Consider the following 21,875-nt stretch of genomic DNA (forward strand, 5'->3'; position numbering starts at 1 on the left):
TCGAAGCTCGGTTTAGGTGCAATGTTGATGCAGCATGAGAAGGTGATAGCTTATGCTTCACGTCAGTTGAAGATACATGAGAGTAATTACCCTACCCACGATCTAGAGTTGGCAGCTGTAGTATTTGCCTTGAAGATTTGGAGGCATTATTTGTGCGGAGAGAAATGCCAGATCTGTACCGACAATAAGAGCCTCAAGTAATTCTTTACGCAGAAAGAGTTGAATATGAGTCAGAGGCGTTGGTTGGAGCTAGTGAAGGACTATGACTGTGACATTAGCTACCACCCTGGCAAAGCTGATGTAGTTGCTGATGCGTTAAGCAGGAAAGTCATAGTGATGGCTCATTTGGGGATTACGAGGCCTCTTCAGTTTGAGATGCAGAAGTTTGATCTAGAGACATATCCTCGAGGTAGAGTTCCCCGTCTATCAACTTTGATGATTCAGTCTTCTCTTCTAGATCGTATTCACAATGGAAAACCAGCAGATGAGCAGTTGGCGAAGTGGTGGCAGAGAGATGAGGCCAAGGACAGTATCTTCTATACAGTTAGCGACGGTATTGTGAGATATCGAGACAGAATGTGGGTTCCTAGAGGCGAATCTATTCGAGCGGATATTTTATCTGAGGCCCATATGTCGCCGTACTCTATTCATCCTGAGAGTACGAAGATGTACAAAGATCTGGAGTTGTTGTATTGGTCGCACGGGATGAAGAAGGATATCAGACGTTTTGTACCCGAGTGTCTGACGTGTCAGCTAGTGAAAGCGGAACATCAGAGACCAGCAGGTATGCTCAAGCCTCTTCCTATTCCCGAGTGGAAGTGTGAGAATATTATCAAGGACTTCGTTGTCGGTTTGCCGAAGTCAGTCAGAGGGTCAAATGCTATCTGGGTGATTGTTGATCGTCTTACAAAATCAGCGCACTTCTTGCCTATTAAGACGACTTTCACCATGATTCAATATTCAGAGTTGTATATCCGAGAGATAGTCAGACTTCATGGTATTCCCATTTCTATAGTGTCTGACCGAAATCCTAGATTCACTTCCTCATTTTGGAAGATTTTGCATTCAGCTATGGGTACGAAGTTGTTGTTTAGCACAGCCTTCCACTCTCAGATGGATGGTTGGTCAGAGAGAGTTATCCAGATTTTTTAGGATCTTCTCGTGCATGTGTCATCGATTTCTCAGGAAGTTTGGAGCCGAAGTTGCCATTGGTGGAGATCACCTATAACAACAGTTTTCAGTCGTCTATAGGTATGGCTCCATCTGAAGCACTGTACAATCGTAAGTGTGGATCGCCTATTTATTGGGATGAAGTAGGGGAGATATCAGGATTGAATCCGGAGATTATTCAGCAGACTGTCCACCTAGTAGTCAAGATCCGTGATAGAATGAGGACCGCTCAGAGTTAGTTGCACTTGAAAGAAATAACGGCGTGCATCAAAAGCACGCTGCGGAAAGTAATATCCACAGCGTGCAATTATGTATGCTGTAAATATTATATACTTTCCGCAGCGTGCTTTTAATGTGCGCCGTTAATAACATATACATTAACGGCGGGCATTAAAAGCATGCTAAGGAAAGTAATATTATATATTATCCGCAGCGTGCCATAATGTGCGCTGTTAATACCCTATGTATTCACGGCTTGCATTGATAGCACGCTGTAGAAAATGTTGAGAAATTTTAAATTAGCGACGGTTTTAGAGAAACCGTCGCTAATTTAAATATAGCAACTGTTTCGCCCATTTTAAATCGGCGACGCTATAATAAACCACCGTCGCTTTAAGCGACGGTTATTATTATACCGTCGCTAATTGCGTAAATCAGCGACGACTATATCTAAACCGTTGCTAACAGCGATGGTTGTTAGGAAAACCGTCGGTAATAGTCGCAAATTGTCTATAAATTTTTATTTCTGTTCCACTTTCTTACACACTATTTTACAACACTTCAAATTTTTCTTTCTTATACAATTTTAATTTCGATTTAGGTACTTTTTTTTGTTTCTAAGTTTTAGTTAATTTTTTAAGTGTTTTAATTAAGATCATGAGTTTATTTATCATAGGTGTATTGTATTTTTTAAAAAAAACTACTAAATTATAAGTAATTTTTTTTTATTTTTACGCAGATTTTAGCGACGGTTTATAAAACTGTCGCTACATTTAAATACCGTCGTTACAGGTACAAACCGTCGCTAAATTTAAACACCGTCGCTAACATTTAACGACGCTTTTTCACAAACCGTCGCTAATATTTAGATGTTTTTTTAACATTAACGGCGTACATTGCACGCTGTAGATAGTGTATGAACGGCGTACATATGCACGCTGCCAATAGTTTAACTATCAACAGCATACTCTGCACGCCGTTAATAGACTAAACCGTAGCGTAAATCGCACGCCGCCAATAGTGTCAAACTTAAGACGGCTTTCAACTTTACAGCGTGCAATGCACGCTGCGGATACCTTTCCGCGGCGCATATTGCACGCCGCAGAAACCCACTTTTCTTGTAGTGGCTAAGGGAGCCGAAGCCGGTCTGATTAGGCAAAAAGAGCTTCATTTATGCCTCTAGCACTGAGACCACAGCAACCACCTCCCCGGTTTGAGAGTGGCAGCAGCAGTGGTGGAAAAAAGATTTCCTGAAAGCCCGAGGGAAGTAGTTTAAGAGATCTGGAAGCAGTTCGTCCAGTTCTAGTGGCTCGAGACAGATCGGTCAGGGCCAGAGTTATACAGGAGCCTATTGCAGCACTTGTGGAGGAGTACATGCCACAGAGCTGTGCCGAGGATTGTTTAGCTGTTGCCGTATTTGTAGACAGCGGGGACATTTTGCTAGAGTTTCTCCCGAGAGAGATTCTCAGAGATCACAGGCTACCGAATCATCTGGATCAGTAGCTCAGACTGGTAGACGACCACCATCTGCAGTTCACTCTTTCTAGCCAGCACCAGCCCAGTCACAGACGAGGCCAGGAGGAAGCCAGACAGTTAGCCAGCCTCCTAGACAGCAGGCCTGTAGTGCCCAAATTCAGTACACGTATAACCCATGCATTTAATTAATCATTAAAGTATTTATTAAATTTTAAAAATGAGTCTTAGTAGTGCATGATTTATTTAAATGCATTATTTTAAATTAATTATGTTTATGTGATGCACGTTAAAATGTCTTTTCAAGTTTCATGTTTCAGGCGATTATTCGAGGCGGGATCGAGGAAAAGACCGGGGACGATTCTTGGCAAATTAAAATGAGGTATTTTTATTTTATAAGCTAGGAAGGGGCATTTTAAATAATTTATTTAGTTTTGCATTTAAAAACTTTAGTTATGTGTTTAGTGATTTAAGAGTTTAAAACTTTTAAAATTAGCATTTTTGGTATGCGTTATTTTAATTGAGGGATTTTATTAAAGTTTAAAGAGTGTTAGTATTTTAATTAGTTGTTATTTATTTATTTAAGCAATAATTCTCCTAATTTAACTACACAACTCACGCACACACACACTTTTACACACACTTATTCACGCCTATACACACCTCATCTCCCTTGCACTCTCATTATTATATTTAGAGAAAAAACATAGGGATCTAAATTTCAGAGTAGCTGCCCTATCCCCTTAAATTTCCAGCACCTTTTCGTTGAGTTTGTTTCGAGATTCTAGCACCACGTTCGTCCCAGACCAATCCTCGTGCCATCTCCGCTTCGGTATCGTCGTTACGGTATTTTTAAATATCAAAAGGCAAGTATAATCTCTCTTTTCGGCGTCGATCATGTCATATTATGTGTTGCGTTGTTTTTATGCGTAAAATCCATGTGTGATGTGTAGTAGTTTGAGCAAGAAATTTATCGATGCGTTTTGCAATAGTTTTTAGATCTAAAATCCCGTTTTCACTGTATTTTGGGTCACTGCGATTTTTCAGTCGAGAATCTGAGAAAACTTTCAACGCGAAAAATGTATAACTTTTCGATACCTTCGATTTGATATAAAATTAGATTTATTTTTATAAAAAGTGAGTGAGTTATGTCGTTTTTCGTGGGACTGCTCAAACTGCGACTTTTACGTAAATTGTGTTCTTGAAGTTTATTTGTTGCAGGCTTCGTTGGGGATCGACGGGCGATCGTTGCTGCATTTAGGTATATTGTTATTGATGTGGGGATGGTTATTGACATTTCGTTTTGTGTCGTTAGGCATTTGGGAGATTGAATAGTCGTTTATAACCGTTTTGTTGCCAAAGATCGTATTTACGGGTTTATTTTGTACATGTAATTGCGTGGTTGTTTTGGAGACTTTTGGGAGGTTAGGTGGAGTCGAGTCAGTGCCGTAGTATCCTAGGACGGGTCTCGAAGCGTTGTTCACTGTCGGTGTGATCGAATTTGGGGAGATTAAGTTTCTATGTCGTGGAGCACAGTGCACTCGGCGCTCGAGCGGAAATTTCTTACCGCCCGAGCGCCACTCCTTCGGTTCAATGTAGGCGTTCAGTAGACCTGGCGCACGAGCGGTAATTTATTACCGCCCGAGCGCGAACCCTGCTGCTCGAGCGGTCAAGTTTCACCGCCCGAGCGCCACCCCTTCTGTCCAAATATTTTGTTATTTCTTCTTTTCAAGTTCTAATAGTGAGTTTATGTCTTTTATGGTTGGGAAATGTTCACACGGCATCTTAGAGTTTGTTTCGAGGTTTGATGTCCTGGTTAGTATGTTTAAACGAGGTCAAGTCCCGAGTGATCTAGAATGTAATAAGCTATTTATGCACTTCGGTGGTGAGCTCGAGTACCTACGTCTAATTTATGAAAGTTAAGTGTTGAATTCATGTTAGTGCGCAGCAACGGACCCAAATGAAATCCAACGAATCCCTTAACGCCAAGTAAGTATGTTGACGTGCAAGAAAATATTTTATTTTGAGGTATGCTAAATGTCTTGTGACCAATTTATGAATGGGTTTGGAAGTCGGTGAACGTGGCCGAGGACCTTTCCACCCCGTTAAATTATGAACGGGTTAGATCGTGGTTGGAAAGCGTTAAATAATGAACGGGGACCAACCAGCCCGTTAAATCATGAACGGGGATCTCATGTATGTGGCAGTGGATACGTCCCTGTCAGCCCAATACTGTGGTTTGTCTGATCAGGCATTTATTATGTATGGGTCACTTGCTTTGAAACATGCCTCTACGCAAAATGAAGTCACGTATGTTTAAGTATGATCAAGTATGCAAGCATGTTTATGAAAGCTTTTAAGTTATGGCACGTCTATGTATGTATGCAAGCTCAAGCTCATTTCAAATCCAAACTTCAAGTATGTATGTTCTATTTTAAAGTTACATGCGATTTTATTATGTATTACTTGCTATTCTCAGTTTATACGTGTTGAGTCTTTAGACTCACCAGACTTGATCGATGCAGGTGAGGATGTCTATGAGGAGACATGAGGTGGGGACCAAGGAGCAGGCTTGGACTGAGCAGGAGGCTAGACCCGAGGACCGCCCACTCTGTTTTAATTATTTTATGCAATTTTAAAATACTCTGATTTTATGTTGAATGCGAGATGTTTTGAGCAAGCTTTTCTTTTAACAAGATTTTATTGGTGAATAGATGATGTAGTGACGACCGTATTGATTTTCTTTTCCTAATCAAGAAATTTTTTAATTTTTTCCGCAAATTTTAAGTAGTACAAGTACGGTACGTTACAGTTGGTATCAGAGCGGTGTTCTTGTAAAGGGTTATGCCTACTGCCAGTCACAAGAAGCTCACGAAGTCACACCTCAAGTCTGTAAGTTTTAAAGTTTCAAATTTATGTCATGTAGTAAGCGTTGAGTTCTAATTTCAGCATTTCCATATTTTCAAGTTGTAGTACATGAATCTCATGTCATTTATATCATGTTCATGCATATGGGTTTACGTGTTGGGTAAATTGTTGGAACAGTATGACTCCTAGACGTGTGATTGACCGGGAAGCAAGAGACGAGGATAGAGAAGCTCGTGAGGAGGGGAGAGACGCTCCTCCACCTCCACCTCCACCTCCAGACATGCAAGCACAGATTCTTGCAGGTATGACGCAGTTCTTCGTGCAACTTGCGGGGAACCAGGCTACAGCAGCGGGTGTAGGGGCGAGGCCCCAACCGGAAGCAGTGTATGAGAGGTTTAGAAGGATGAGTCTTAAGGAGTTTTCGGGATCTACTGACCCGATGGTGGCAGAGGGATGGATTAAGTACATCGAAGTGATTTTTGACTACATGGAGCTGCGGGATGCAGACCGAGTCCGTTGTGCCATATTCCTTTTAGCAGGCGATGCCAGACGTTGGTGGGACTGTGCGTCGGTGGCAATTAATTTGCCGACTTTGTCTTGGACTGGATTCAAGGAAGCGTTCTTGGCCAAGTACTTCACTGAAGAAGTACGATCCCGTCTTATCAGAGAGTTCATGTCGCTACGACAGGGAGACAGCAGCGTAGCACACTTCGTCAGGTAGTTCGAGAGGGGTTGTTACTTTGTGCCCCTCACAGCTAATGATGCCCAAAGTAAGCTGAGACACTTCATGGATGGGTTGCGGCCGATCTTGTGTCGTGACGTTCGAGTTGCTGGTCCTACTACTTACGCAGTTGTCGTGTCAAGAGCATTGGCAGCAGAGCAAGATCTTGGGGATATAGAGGCTGACAGGCAGGGCAAGAGGCCCTATCAGGCACCACCAAAACACCCGCAGCAGCAGCATCAGAGGTCCCAATTTAAGAGGCCGTTTCAGGGGCCGCCAGGGAAGAAACTCTATCAGGGACCGCCGAAAGGCAAGGGTCTATCCAGCTGCAAGGGGCGCCTTAGAAGCCCGGTAACTTCCTAGTGTGCCAGAAGTGCAATCGCCAGCATCTCGGACAGTGCTTATGGGGATCCGGGAAATGTTTCAAATGTGGAGCTACGGACCACATGTTGAAAGAGCGCCCGCACTGGAAGCAGCCAATCCAAAGGAGAATATTCGCCATGCATGCCCACGAGGCGAATCCAGTGAATGGGATCGATTTAGGTGACCGGAATGCACAACGGAAGCAAAAGTTTTCGATTTTTACATATAAAAATCCGGCCACCCTAGTACTAGTGTAGCATATACATGAAACACCAAATATGTCATACATAGGGTGTTAGAAATAGTTTTAAGGTTGATGAATGGCACCAACTTTGTTGTTAAACAACTAAGCTCTTCAATGGATGACAAGTCTACAAGCCTCCTCCTCCTTCAAAATTAGACCCACCACTAGCAAGGTAAATCCCCTCAAATTTTGCACTAGAAAATATGAGGATTTTTCAAAGAGAAGAATTTTCTTTCCTCAACACTTGAAGAAGAAAAATTTGAGAGAAAAAAGGGAAATCTTCTCACTACAATTTCGGCCAAGGGGGGAGAATGGGAGAGTGAAGTGTATTGTCTAGGTTGTGGGAAAAGTGAAAAAGTAGACTTGCATGCCATGCATTATTTTAATTAAAAGTAATCCACACCCCTTCACCTCCCAAGCATGCAAACCATAGTGGGCTTGTAACTTTTACAAGGCCCATGGACTTTTTAATTGTCTCAAGCATATTTGAGCCCAATTAGACTTTACTTGATTTTACTCAAGCCCACTAGTTAAATAATTATCTCCAATTGGGCTCTACAAGGCCCAATGTTATTTAATTAATCCAACACTTGAATTAATTTAATTATTTGGACTCTACTAGGCCCACTAGTGTTTAATTAATTCAACACTTGAATTAATTTAATTAAGTCCATAATAATGTTTATGAAAAAATCACAATTTTCAAATACATTATTCACTTGGCCAAAGGTACCCAACCAATCATGTTAAACGCCTAGCAGCATCGCTTACATGATTCCCAAGGTATCAAATGATAGTGCCTGCAAGAACCATTCAATTATGGTTAGCGTACATTACGGTCCCTTCAACTCATATATCCCGACCGATTCGACAACCATTGGTTTATCGAGAGTTGTCAATGAATCGATACTATGTGTCATGTTGTAGTTGCATCGATGGTGTAATCTATGAAACTCCTTTCATAATTACCACCATACTCTGATCAGAGATTTCAACCTACACATACATGAGAACACATAGGATATCCATACCCTAAGGTAAGCGGTGAATCCCCGACTACAATGCATCGACTCCTATGTGTTTCGACAGAACACCCAACCTTGCCACCTGATGACCCCATGAGAGTCGGTAAACAAGTCAAAGTGTAATTCTAGCACATAGAGTCTCAATGTTGTCCCGGGTCATAAGAACTAATGGTGTACAACCATAAACTAGGACTTTTCCACTCGATAAGTGAGAACCACTTGGAAAGTCCTTTTATGGAGGGTTGTTCAGTGCACTCTCTACAAGGAGCACCTATCTGCATGTTCGGACATCACAATGTCCCCTACCAATGAAACATGATACTCACATCGCAGATACTAGTCTCTAACTCGAGCGGCCTATATCCTTCTTAGTGGCGGCTGAATCGACTAGGAACCGTTTAGAATATACAGTATTACAAATATGAGTTTCATGATACTCATCATATGAGCATCTCATATTCTTTCTACTATTTGTATATTCAAGGGCTTTATCTATGCAACTAGCATGGGTTTACAGATAAAGAAGTGCCAAAATGATAAATTCAAATATTATTAAAATAAAGACTGTTTATACATTGAGTTTAAACATGAACCCTCGGCCAACACTTGGCTCGACGGGCACCTACTCTAACATCCAGACACTACCCTTTTGACTGGTAATTTATTTAATTCAGTATAGTATTGATTTCTTTGCCTTGCATGTTTTATTTTAATTGGGAATACTAGTGTTTTAGTTGGAATTGTGGGTGTCTTTTGTTGCATGAGGTTTATGGTAGAATTTTTGGGATATAAGTTAGTTTGTTGTGCTAACGTCTCTCAGGGAATATTTTCATTAAGAGATTATCCACAATGACACTGATAGATTCAGGAGCCACTCACTCCTTTATCTCGGACACTTTTGTTAATCATTTGGACATCAAGTCCATTGGCCCAGACATAAATTTTTCAGTGACAGTCCCATCCGGGGAAGAGCTGTTAGCAACTAGCGTGATCAGAGATATCGATCTGGAATTGCATGGCCATCTAGTATATGCAGATTTGATTCTACTGCCGATGCCAGAGTTCGACATTATTTTAGGAATGGACTGGCTGACGAATAACAGAGTTCTGATTTATTTTCAGAAGAGGTCGGTATTGGTTAGACCGCCGGGCAAGGAATAGTTTCTATTTGAGCCAGCCAGATGGAGAAGTTTCCCTCGCATGATCTCTTGCATGGCAGGCTAGGAGACTTATTTCTAAGGGGTTTCAAGCCTTCTTGGCCAGCATTATTTCTGCACCTGACATACCCACTCTGTCTTTATCAGAGGAGTCGGTAGTCAGAGAATTCCCAGACGTCTTTTCTGATGACGTCACAGGCCTTCCACCAGAGACACTGGTGGAGTTTGCTATTGATCTCATTCCAGGCACAGTGCCAATCTCTAAGGCGCTGTACCGATTAGCTCTAGCTGAGATGTTAGAGCTCAAGCAGCAGATTCAGAAGCTTCTCGACGAGGGATTTATCCACCCTAGTTTCTCACCGTGGGGCGCACCAGTGCTCTTTGTAAAGAAGAAGGATGGGAGTATGAGGCTATGCATCGATTACCGAGAGCTGAACAAGGTAACGATAAAGAATAAGTACCCACTTCCTAGCATTGAAGACTTGTTTGATCAGTTGTAGGGAGCTACGGTGTTCTCTAAGATAGATCTTCGATCAGGGTATCACCAGCTGAAGGTGAAAGATGCAGATGTTCACAAGACATCCTTCAGGACCAGATATGGGCATTACGAGTTCTTAGTAATGCCCCTCGGATTGACGAACGCCCCAGCTATTTTCATGGACCTCATGAACCGAGTATTTCAGCCTTACTTAGACCAATTCGTCATAGTTTTCATTGACGATATTCTCATATACTCGAAGAGCCATGAGGAGCATAGCCAGCATTTGAGGACAATGTTGCAGGTTTTGCAGAGTCGCAAGTTATTTGCGAAGTTCAGTAAGTGCGAGTTTTGGTTGCAGAAAGTAGCGTTTTTGGTGCATATAGTGTCTAACAGTGGCATTGAAGTGGATCCAGCAAGGTAGCAGCCGTTAAGGAATGGGTTGAGCCAAAGAATGCCTCAGAGATCCGCAGTTTTCTAGGTTTAGCCGGTTACTATCGTAAGTTCATTCGGTGATTTTCATCCATAGTAGTGCCACTCACTTCACTGACCAAGAAGAATGCTAAATTCGTGTGGAGTGATGAATATCAGGAGAGCTTTGATACTTTGAAGCAAGCTCTTATTTCGGCGCCAGTGCTAGCCATGCCGACAGGGCAGAGTGAATTTGTGCTTTATACCGATGCATCTAAGCTCGGATTAGGCGCAGTGTTGATGCAGCAAGGTCGGGTTATAGCTTATGCTTCCAGGCAGTTGAAGGTGCATGAGAAGAACTACCCGACGCATGATTTAGAATTAGCCGCAGTCGTCTTTGCGTTGAAGATTTGGAGACACTACTTGTATGGTGAGAAGTGTCAGATTTTCACTGACCACAAAAGTTTGAAATATTTCTTCACACAGAAGGAGCTGAACATGAGGCATAGACGGTGGTTGGAACTGGTGAAAGACTATGATTGCGAGATTAGCTACCATCCGGGAAAAGCTAATGTTGTGTAAGATGCCTTGAGCAGAAAGGTTGCAGTCATAACTCAGTTATCAGTGCAGAGACATCTTCAGTCTGAGATTCAGAGGTTTGGTTTGGAAGTTTACCATAAGGGCAGAGAACCAAGGCTGTCTAATCTGACAGTCCAGTCTTCTCTGCTAGACCGTATCCGAACAGGTCAGCCTTCAGATGAACAATTACAGAAATGGAGGCTGAAGGATGAAGCCAATGGCAGTGTTCTTTACGCAGTGGCAGATGAAATTGTGAGATACAGAGGCAGGATGTGGGTGCCTAGTGTTGATTCGATCAGACAGGATATTCTGACAGAGGCACATGCATCTCCATATTCTATCCACCCAGGAGGTACCAAGATGTATAAGGACCTATAGATTCTGTATTGGTGGCCAGGGATGAAGAGAGACATCCGCAGTCTTGTGTCTGAATGCCTCACTTGCGAGCAGGTGAAGGCAGAACATCAGAGGCCAGCGGGATTGGTTAAACCACTCCCCATCCTAGAATGGAAATGGGAGAACATCACGATGGACTTCGTCGTTGGATTGCCTAGATCAGTCAGAGGCTTTAATGCCATTTGGGCTATTGTGGATCGACTCACGAAATCAGCGCACTTTTTGCTAGTGAAGATGACTTTCTCCATGACGCAGTATGCGGAGCTTTATATCAGGGAGATAGTGCATTTACATGGGTTCCCAGTATCGATTGTGTCCGACAGGGACTCGAGGTTTACGTCGTCCTTCTGGAAGAGCTTACATGCAGCCATGGGGACAAAGTTGCTGTTCAGCACAGCTTTTCACCCGCAGACAGACGGCCAATCTGAGCGAGTGATTCAGATTTTAGAGGATTTACTGAGAGCCTGTATGATCGATTTCCAGGGAACTTGGGAATCAAATTTACCTCTAGTGGAGTTTACCTATAACAACAGTTTTCAAGCATCTATAGGTATGGCCCCCTACGAGGCGTTGTACGGACAGAAGTGCAGATCACCAGTTCATTGGGATGAAGTCGGTGAGAGAGCAGACCTTGGTCCAGAGATAGTTCAGCAGACAGCAGATGTGGTGGTCAAGATTTGAGACAGAATGAAGACTGCCCAAAGCCATCAGAAGAGCTACACTGATAAGAGGAGGAGAGATCTCGAGTTTGCCATATGTGATCACGTTTTTGTGAAGATTGCACCCATGAAGGGTGTTATGAGATTTGGGAAGAGAGGCAAGCTGAGTCCGAGGTTTATTGGACCGTTCGAGATTTTGGACAGAGTTGGGACATTAGCTTATCGTGTAGCCCTTCCGTCGAATCTGGCCGGGGTACGGTACACAATGTGTTCCAAGACTCAATGCTGAGGAAATATGTAGCTAATCCTTCGCATGTTCTGAGCTACGAGCCGTTGCAGTTGGCTCCAGACCTGTCTTATGAGGAGAGACCCATCCCCTAGAGAGACAGGAGCGTAAACTTCGGAACAAAACAACTAAGCTCGTCAAGGTCCAGTGGCTAAACCAAGCAGTGGAAGAAACCACTTCGGAGTCAGAGTCAGATATGAGACTTCGCTACCCGGAGTTGTTTGGTAAGACTTAATTTCGAGTACGAAATTTTTTTAAGTGGGGGAGGAACTGTAGTGCCCAAATTCAGTACACGTATAACCCATGCATTTAATTAATCATTAAAGTATTTATTAAATTTAAAAAATGAGTCTTAGTAGTGCATGATTTATTTAAATGCATTATTTTAAATTAATTATGTTTATGTGATGCACGTTAAAATGTATTTTCGAGTTTCATGTTTCAGGCGATTATTCGAGGCGGGATCGAGGAAAAGACCGGGGACGATTCTTGGCAAATTAAAATGCGGTATTTTTATCTTATAAGCTAGGAAGGGGCATTTTAAATAATTTATTTAGTTTAGTATTTTAAAACTTTAGTTATGTGTTTAGTGATTTAAGAGTTTAAAACTTTTAAAATTAGTATTTTTGGTGTGCGTTATTTTAATTGAGGGATTTTATTAAAGTTTAAAGAGTGTTAGTATTTTAATTAGTTGTTATTTATTTATTTAAGCAATAATTCCCCTAATTTAACAACACAACTCACGCACACACATACTTTTACACACACTTATTCACGCCTATACACACACCTCATCTCCCTTGCACTCTCATTATTATATTTAGAGCAAAAACCTAGGGTTCTAAATTTCAGAGTAGCCGCCCTATCCCCTTCAATTTCCAGCACATTTTCGTTGAGTTTATTTCGAGATTCTAGCGCCACGTTCGTCCCGACCAATCCTCGCGCCATCTCTGCTTCGGTATCGTCGTTACGGTATTTTTAAATATCAAAAGGCACGTATAATCTCTCTTTTCTGCGTCGATCATGTCATAGTATGTGTTGCGTTGTTTTTATGTGTAAAATCCATGTGTGATGTGTAGTAGTTTGAGCAGGAAATTTATCGATGCGTTTTGCAATAGTTTTTAGATCTAAAATCCCGTTTTTCACTGTATTTTGGGTTACTGCGATTTTTCAATCGAGAATCTGAGAAAACTTTCAACGTAAAAAATGAATAACTTTTCGATACCTTCAATTTGATATAAAATTCGATTTATTTGGTTAAAAAGTGAGTGAGTTTTGACGTTTTTCGTGGGACTGCTCAAACTGCGACTTTTACGTAAATTGTGCTCTTGAAGTTTATTTGTTGCAGGCTTCGTTGGGGATCGACGGGCGATCGTTGCTGCGTATAGGTATATTGATATTGATGTGGGGATGTTATGGACATTTCGTTTCGTGTCGTTAGGCATTTGGGAGATTGCATAGTCGTTTATAACCTTTTTGTTGACAAAGATCGTGTTTACGGGTTTATTGTGTACATGTAATTGCGTGGTTGTTTTGGAGACTTTTGGGAGGTTAGGTGGAGTCGAGTCAGTGCCATAGTATCTTAGGACGGGTCTCGAAGCGTTATTCACTGTCGGTGTGATCGAATTTGGGGAGATTAAGTTTCTAAGTCGTGGAGCACAGTGCACTCGGCGCTCGAGCGGAAATTTCTTACCGCCCGAGCGCAACCCTTTCTGTTTTAGAGTTCATTTTCGTAAGCTCGGCGCCCGAGCGGTAATTTCTTACTGATAGGACTCGTTTTTACGTGTTTTTAGTGTTGTTTTCGAGTCGCATTCATGCATCATATTAGTTTGTTTTAGTTTAATTTAGCATTTTTCTATCATTATTTAGCATTTGACTGATCTCGTGTAGTTGGTGGTTATTTTGTAGGAATTGAACCAAAAAGTGGGAAATAATTGCCAAAGAAGCGAGAGGTACTAGCTAGGGCGGTCAAAAGTGACCGCCCCAGCGAATCCAGGGACATGGCCGAGGAAATTTCTGCGAGAACGTCTCGCTAGGGCGGACACTTTTGACCGCCCTAGCGAGCTGCGAGATTTGAAAAGATATGTTTCCTTTTTTTTGGACTCTATTCTAGACCATAGACCTAACACACGAGAGAGGCGGCGTTTTGGGCGATTTTTCATCACTTTCATCAGATTTTCTTGGAGAAAAGGCTAGGAGCAAAGGAGATTTCGAAGACTTCGAGATTTCCACGCGTCGTGGCCGTCATCCGTCGTCATCTTTAGTATTTTCATTATTCAGTTTTTAATTCTTAGATTGTTGTTTTTTTTTATTATGAATTTTAGTGGCTAAACTCTAGATTTGTTGGGATTTGAGGGGATCCTACCCCGTACTCGTTGTTTAACATTATTGCTCGACGTTTTTATTAAGTGATTTGTTTATGCTATTGTTCATTCTTATTTCAATCGAAGCTTAGCTAACTTCCTTTGATTATTTCATGTTGTTAATGATGTCGATAGAATAATTAACAATAAGATCACATAGTATAAACCACGGATTTACAATTTTAGTAGATATACGGAATTGGGTACGTGTCGACAGTGATAGTTCACCCGGATGAAAACTAGTGGATTCCATAGGAAGTAATGCAATCTTGAACTGTTAAATACTTGAGGACACTTGAGTACTGCATGTTTATGATTAGTATTAATATCGCTCGACAGAGTATATTAATTAGTCTAGGGAATTCCGTCGAATGCACGAGTAAAAGTCGAATATAATTGTTTAAACACGAGTGGTAGGTGAACTTATAATTTCCCAACAAATTCATTTCTCCTTTGATTTAATCTAAATTAATCATTGCATTCTTGAGCACATTTCCTTTGCATTTTAATTATTTTAATTGTTCAATTACATTAGTTTAATCATCAACTCAATTCATCGTTGCTAAAGAAATTTTACGTGAGAATAAAAATAGTGTAACGCAGTCCCTGTGGATCGATACTCGTATTCACTTACGTTTATTATAACTTGACTATCGTGCACTTGCGATATTTAAATCGAGCTTTCATCTATAAAATAAATTTTGGGACTATTCACTGTGCAAGTTTTGCTCGATCAAGTTTTTGGCGCCGTTGCCGGGGACTGTTGATTCACGATTTTTTTTTATTTCTCATTTAAATTCTTTAGTATTACTTATTTTATTGCTATTTGATACTCTCCTTGTGTTGCAGATTTTTCTGGTGGTGCATGCGAAGATCACTCGAATTTAAGCTTGAGCCTTTTGACCCCGAGATTGAACGCACAGCTAGACGTCGAAGACAACAACAAAGACTCAAAGAACAGATGGAAAGAAACGAGCAAGAACGTGGAGAGGAACAGCGTGACAATAGACAAGTTGAGATACCACGTCGCATTCCAATGTTGGATTATGCACAGCCGTCTCTTGATGGAGCACGTCCAAGCATCGTAAGACCAGTCATCCGAGCTAATCAGTTTGAGATCAAGCTAGCTATCATCCAGATGATTCAGAACACTGTTCAATTTGGGGGAAGTGCACTTGACGACCATAATTCTCATATAGCTGACTTTCTTGAAATTTGTGATACTTTTAAGTTTAATGGCGTGTCTGATGATGCTGTTCGTCTGCGCTTATTTCCATTTTCACTGAAAGATAAAGCTAAGTCGTGGTTAAACTGTTTGCCTGTAGGGTCTATCACTACATAGGAGGATATGGCAAAGGCATTCCTGATCAAGTACTTTCCTCCGTCGAAGACTATGAAGCTTAGAGCCGACATTACTACGTTTGCTCAATATGAGAACGAGTCACTTTACGAGGCATGGGAGCGTTACAAGGACTTGTTGAGGAGATGTCCACACCATGAGCTACCGCTTGGGTTAGTTGTTCAAACTTTCTACTATGGTCTTATTACTCCTAACCGTACTATGATAGAAGCTGCTGCATGTGGTAACTTACTGAGAAAGACGGCTGAGGAAGGATATGAGTTATTGGAGGAGATGGCTGCGAGTAGCTATCATCCTCAGTCTGATAGGCAGAGACGAGGTGCTGGAGTTCATCAAGTTAATGATTTGTCTGCGGTTTCAGCACAGTTAGAGGCTTTGAGTAGAAAGATTGATGGGATGAGCATGAGTGGGTCGGCTATGCGTCTGCAAGAAATTTTCTGTGATAAGTGTGGGGGTGAGCATGACGTGCAGGATTGCCAAGATGGAAATCCATTTTATGTGCCTGAGGGAGCACCGGTGAAACAAGTGGGATTCCAGAACCGTCCTAGAAATGACCCTTATTCGAATACATACAATCCGGGATGGAGGAATCACCCAAACTTTTCGTGGGGAGGCCAAAACAGCCAAAATCGCCAACAAAGAGGTCCACCATATGGGATGCACCAAGGATTCAAACCAGAGCCGCCTCGGGAGGAGAAGTCCAATTTAGAGCAAATGATGACTAAATTTATTTCTGCAACAGAGACGAGATTTCAGAATCAAGATGCATCCATAAAGGGGTTAGAGAATCAGATTGGACAATTAGCAAAGTTGATTTCTAATAGGGAGCAAGGAGCTTTGCCAAGCAACACGGAAACTAACCCAAGAGAGCATGTGAAGGCTGTGGAATTGCGGAGCGGAAAGCACTCGAGTCTCATGAGGAAAAGACCAAGCATGGCAAGGATGAGATAGAAACTCAAGGAGGTAAGTCTTCTAACTCTACATCTACACCTATTGCACAAAATAAAATTGTTATCCCTCCACCTTTTCCTGCAGCGATGAAGAAAGCTAAATTAGATGCACAATTTGGTAAATTTCTTGAGGTATTTAAAAAATTGCATATTAACATTCCTTTTGCTGATGCATTATTGAATATGCCAAGTTATGCAAAATTCTTGAAAGATATCTTAGCAAATAAGCGGAGGCTAGAAGATCATATGACGGTGAATTTGACGGAAAATTGCTCCGCTTTAGTTCAAAACAAGATGCCTCCTAAGCAAAAAGATCCAGGGAGTTTCTCTATACCTTGCATTATTGGTGATATTAATTTTCATAAAGCTCTATGTGATCTTGGTGCGAGTATTAATCTGATGCCTTTTTCTGTGTTTAGGAGACTGGGATTAGGGGAACCCAAGCCAACTAGGATGTCGTTGCAGCTGGCTGACAGATCTGTCAAGTATCCACGTGGGATTATCGAAGATGTTTTGGTGAAAGTGGATAAGTTCATTTTCCCTGCAGATTTCGTGATACTAGACATGGAGGAAGATTTAGAGATGCCTTTAATCCTAGGGAGACCATTTCTGGCTCCAGGGAAAGCGCTAATTGATGTTGAAGAGGGGAAGTTGAGACTGAGAGTTGGAGAAGAAGAAATTATTTTTGATGTTTTCAATACTCTCAAGCACACAATGCACAATGATAGTTGCTTTCGTATTGATGTTTTGGATTCTATTGTTTGTGATTTTGTGCAGGATGGATTGAAAGAACCATTGGAGGCCACTCTCACTACTGAAAAACAGGAGGACGAGCTAGACGAGGAAAAGATGGAGATGGTAGCTCATTTGAATGCCATTCCACCTTGGAGAAAGCAAGTGAGGCTTAGACTAGAGGAATTGGGAGACAGAAAAGATTTAATGCCTCAAAAGTCAAGCCTAGAGGAGCCACCTACTTTGGAGCTCAAACCACTACCTCCACATCTCAAGTACGTATATTTAGGAGAAGATAATAAATTGCCTGTTATTATTTCCTCTTCTTTGACAGATGATATGGAGAGTAAGCTCATGGGGGTCCTTAAGGAGCATAAAGGAGCATTCGCTTGGAAGGTTTCGGACATAAAAGGGATAAGTCCTTCGATCTGCATGCATAAAATTCTGATGGAAGATAAGTACTCACCTCTAGCACAACCACAAAGGAGACTCAACCCAAAGATGCAAGAGGTAGTAAAAGCTGAAACAATTAAACTTCTGGATGCAGGTATTATCTATCCTATCTCTGATAGTGCGTGGGTAAGTCCTGTACAATGTGTGCCTAAAAAGGGTGGGATTACTGTTATTACCAATGAAAAAAATGAGTTGATTCCCACTAGAACTGTTACGGGTTGGCGTGTGTGCATAGATTATAGGAAACTGAATGATGCAACCCGTAAAGATCACTTTCCCTTGCCATTTATCGATCAAATGATTGAACGATTAGCAGGTCATGAATTCTATTGATTTTTAGATGGATATTCGGGATACAATCAAATCACAATTGCACCAGAGGACCAAGAGAAAACTACTTTCACTTGTCCTTATGGTACTTTTGCGTTTAGGCGTATGCCCTTCGGTTTATGCAATGCACCTGCCACATTTCAAAGATGCATGACCGCTATCTTTCATGACATGACTGAGAATTTCCTTGAAATTTTTATGGATGACTTCTCTATTTTTGGCTCCTCATTTAATGAATGTCTAGAAAATTTGAACTTGGTGTTAGTTAGATGTGAGGAGAGCAACTTGGTGTTGAATTGGGAGAAGTGTCATTTTATGGTTCAAGAGGGGATTGTGTTAGGACACAAGGTATCGGAGAATGAAATTGAGGTCGACAAAGCCAAGGTGGAGGTAATCAAAAACTTACCCCCACCTTCATCAATAAAAGGAGTTAGAAGTTTCCTCGGGCATGCTGGTTTTTATAGGCGCTTCATCAAAGATTTTTCAAAAATTGCTAAACCTTTATCTTCTTTGTTGATGAAAGATGCTGAATTTAATTTTGATTCTACTTGTCTGCAGGCATTCGAGATACTCAAGGAGAGCTTGGTGACAGCACCTGTTCTGACTGTCCCTGATTGGGAGTTACCGTTTGAGGTGACGTGCGATGCGAGTGATACAGCTGTGGGTGCGGTGCTGGGTCAAAGGAAGAACAAGGTATTTCATACCATCTACTATGCAAGTAAGACTTTAAATGATGCTCAATTGAATTACGCTACTACTGAAAAGGAATTGCTTGCTATAGTATTTGCTTTCGACAAATTTCATTCATACCTTGTTCTGTCTAAAGTAACTGTGTATACCGATCATTCTGCCCTGAAATACTTGCTTGCTAAGAAGGATGCGAAACCTATATTAATTAGGTGGATTTTATTACTGCAAGAATTTGATCTCGAGATTCGAGATAAAAAGGGTGTGGAAAATGTAGTTGCTGACCACCTATCTAGGCTTGAGCATGTTAGAATTAAGGGCAGTGACGATGATATAGATGACCGGTTTCCTGATGAACAATTGCTTGAGGTAAATGCATGCCCTTGGTATGCCGATTTTGCAAATTTTATTATCACTGGCACACCTCCACCTAATTTATTATTTCACCAAAGAAAGAAATTCTTTTCAGACGTGAAATATTATTTTTGGGAGGAACCATTTTTGTTTAAGATCTGTGCAGATTCTATGATAAGAAGATGTGTGGCGGAAGAGGAAACCAATCAAATTCTGAACCATTGCCATGACCGTGAGGTAGGTGGTCACTTTGGACCCATACGGACGGCGTCTAAGGTACTTGAATGTGGCTTCTATTGGCCAACTCTTTTTAAGGATGCTCGTTTGTATGTTCTTAATTGTGATAGATGCCAACGCACATGTAATATTTCCAACCGTCATGAGATGCCTTTAAATAATATTATTGAGTGTGAAATATTTGATGTGTGGGGGATTGATTTTATGGGTCCTTTTCCTGCGTCTTTTGCGAAGAAATTTATTTTAGTGGCAGTGGAGTATGTTTCGAAATGGGTGGAGGCGGAGGCTTGTGCCACTAATGATGCACAAGTGGTGTTAAAATTTTTGAAGAAACACATTTTTAATCGATTTGGTGCACCACGTGCAATCATAAGTGATGGTGGCACCCATTTTTGCAACAAAATTTTTGATAAACTGCTGGGCAAATATGGTGTCACCCACAAGGTTTCCACTCCATACCATCCCCAAACTAGTGGACAAGTTGAAGTGTCCAATCGAGAGATTAAGAGGATTCTAGAGAAGACGGTCAATGTGAATAGGAAGGACTGGTCCGTTCGGTTAGATGATGCTTTGTGGGCTTATCGTACTGCTTTTAAAACACCTATAGGCACTACACCATATAGGTTGCTTTTTGGTAAAGCATGTCATCTACCAGTAGAATTAGAGCATAGAGCATATTGGGCGACCAAAGCACTAAACTTTGATTTTGCTCTTGCAGGTGAGAAACGATTGCTGCAGTTGAATCAGTTGGATGAGTTTCGAGGAAAAGCTTATGATCTGGCACTATCTTACAAGGAACGCACCAAACGAGCCCATGATAAACACATCGTACGAAGGGAATTTCAAGTGGGTGAGGCGGTGTTGTTATACAATTCTCGCTTACGCCTCTTTCCAGGCAAGCTAAAGTCAAGGTGGTCAGGACCTTTCACTATAGCCCAGGTGTTCCCATCAGGTGCAGTGGTATTGCATGATGGCAAGGAGGGGACGTTCACTGTGAACGCTCAAAGACTGAAGCATTATATCGGTGGCACATTTGAGCCACAAATTGGAGTCACTCGGCTCCATGACAGTCATTAAGGACATGGGTGACAAGTCGAGCTCTAGACTGTAAATTGAGAACTGCTTCTTCTCCTTTTTATTCTGTTTCTTTGTTAATTAATTGAATCATTTGCATTTAGGTAGTTGCATAGCATGTCATTCATTGTTTTTACTTTTAGCTCAGTATTTTCCGAGAATATCTCGCTAGGGCGGTCACAACTGACCGCCCCAGCGAGCCATCGCTTTTTAAAATCATCATAATCGCCGCAAACTCCTTGCTAGGGCGGTCGCTTTTGACCGCCCCAGCGAGCGTTCCTTTTTAAATTTTTTTTTTTTTCGAGATCCTCTCGCTAGGGCGGCCACAAGTAACCGCCCCAGCGAGGACTCGTAAGTTTCAAAAAATTTGTTACCGAAAATGCCTCGCTAGGGCGGTCACTTTTGACCGCCCCAGCGAGAACTCATTTATTTCAAATTTGTCTCGGCGAGAACCCCTCGCTAGGGCGGTCAAAACTGACCGCCCCAGCGAGCACTCGGATGTTTTAAATGATTGGTCACCGAAAACCACTCGCTAGGGCGGACACTTTTGACCGCCCTAGCGAGTCGCGCAGACTATAAAAAAAAAAAAATTTTCTTCCCCTTCTTCCCCACTTCGAACCCTACTCCTCTTCCTCACAAATCGGCGCCTCCTCCATCTTTTATGCTCAAATCTTCTTATTTTGTGATCTTTTCAGGGAAAAGACTCGATCTTGGTTTCTACAATCCACCCGGAAGCACTTAGACTACAATTGTTTTTCCACTCCGGTCATCTTCCACGGACTCCGGCGACCATCTCCGGCGAACTTCAACACTTTTCCGGCGACTTCAGATTTTTTTTTCCCTCCCATCTCGACATGGCACCTAAACGGTCTAAGGTAACTCACGGTGCCTCTAGTTCTCGTTCGAATCCGTCTAATTTTGTTAATGAGAAAGCTCGGGAGCGGTTTGAGAATGCTAAACTACATAGAAAACCAATCCCTGAGCGAGGGATTACTACATCTGCTATTCGTTATTTTCCGGAAGTCTTAGTAGAGGGACGAGGGTGGAGTAATTTTTTAGCACAACCGAATGCCGCGGTGGTTCCGGTTGTGCGTGAATTCTATGACAATGCTCCGGAGGGGAGTGAGCATAAGGCATCTGTGCGGGGGCGTCGAGTCCCATATGATTCGAGAACTATCAATGACTTGCTGGGTTTACCGTCGGTGGATGACTCTGAGTTTCAGGCGTGGGTACTTAACCCGGATTATGATTCGATTATACACACACACTCTGTTATCCGGGCACCA

At 41.8% G+C, this 21,875-nt stretch overlaps 1 non-coding gene and 1 pseudogene across 1 annotated transcript; one reads left to right on the forward strand and one right to left on the reverse strand.

Annotated features, from left to right (window-relative positions):
* LOC140806709 (uncharacterized) overlaps positions 1–20,592 on the forward strand; it is a 41,779-nt pseudogene extending 21,187 nt beyond the window's left edge.
* On the reverse strand, positions 15,809–15,915 carry LOC140808512 (small nucleolar RNA R71). Its single transcript, XR_012112933.1, has one exon. It is a non-coding gene; the product is annotated as a small nucleolar RNA R71 (small nucleolar RNA).
* Positions 20,593–21,875: the final 1,283 nt, after the last annotated feature.

This window comes from Primulina eburnea, chromosome 12 (genome assembly GCF_022965805.1).
Source record: "Primulina eburnea isolate SZY01 chromosome 12, ASM2296580v1, whole genome shotgun sequence".
Taxonomy (NCBI): Eukaryota; Viridiplantae; Streptophyta; class Magnoliopsida; order Lamiales; family Gesneriaceae; genus Primulina; species Primulina eburnea.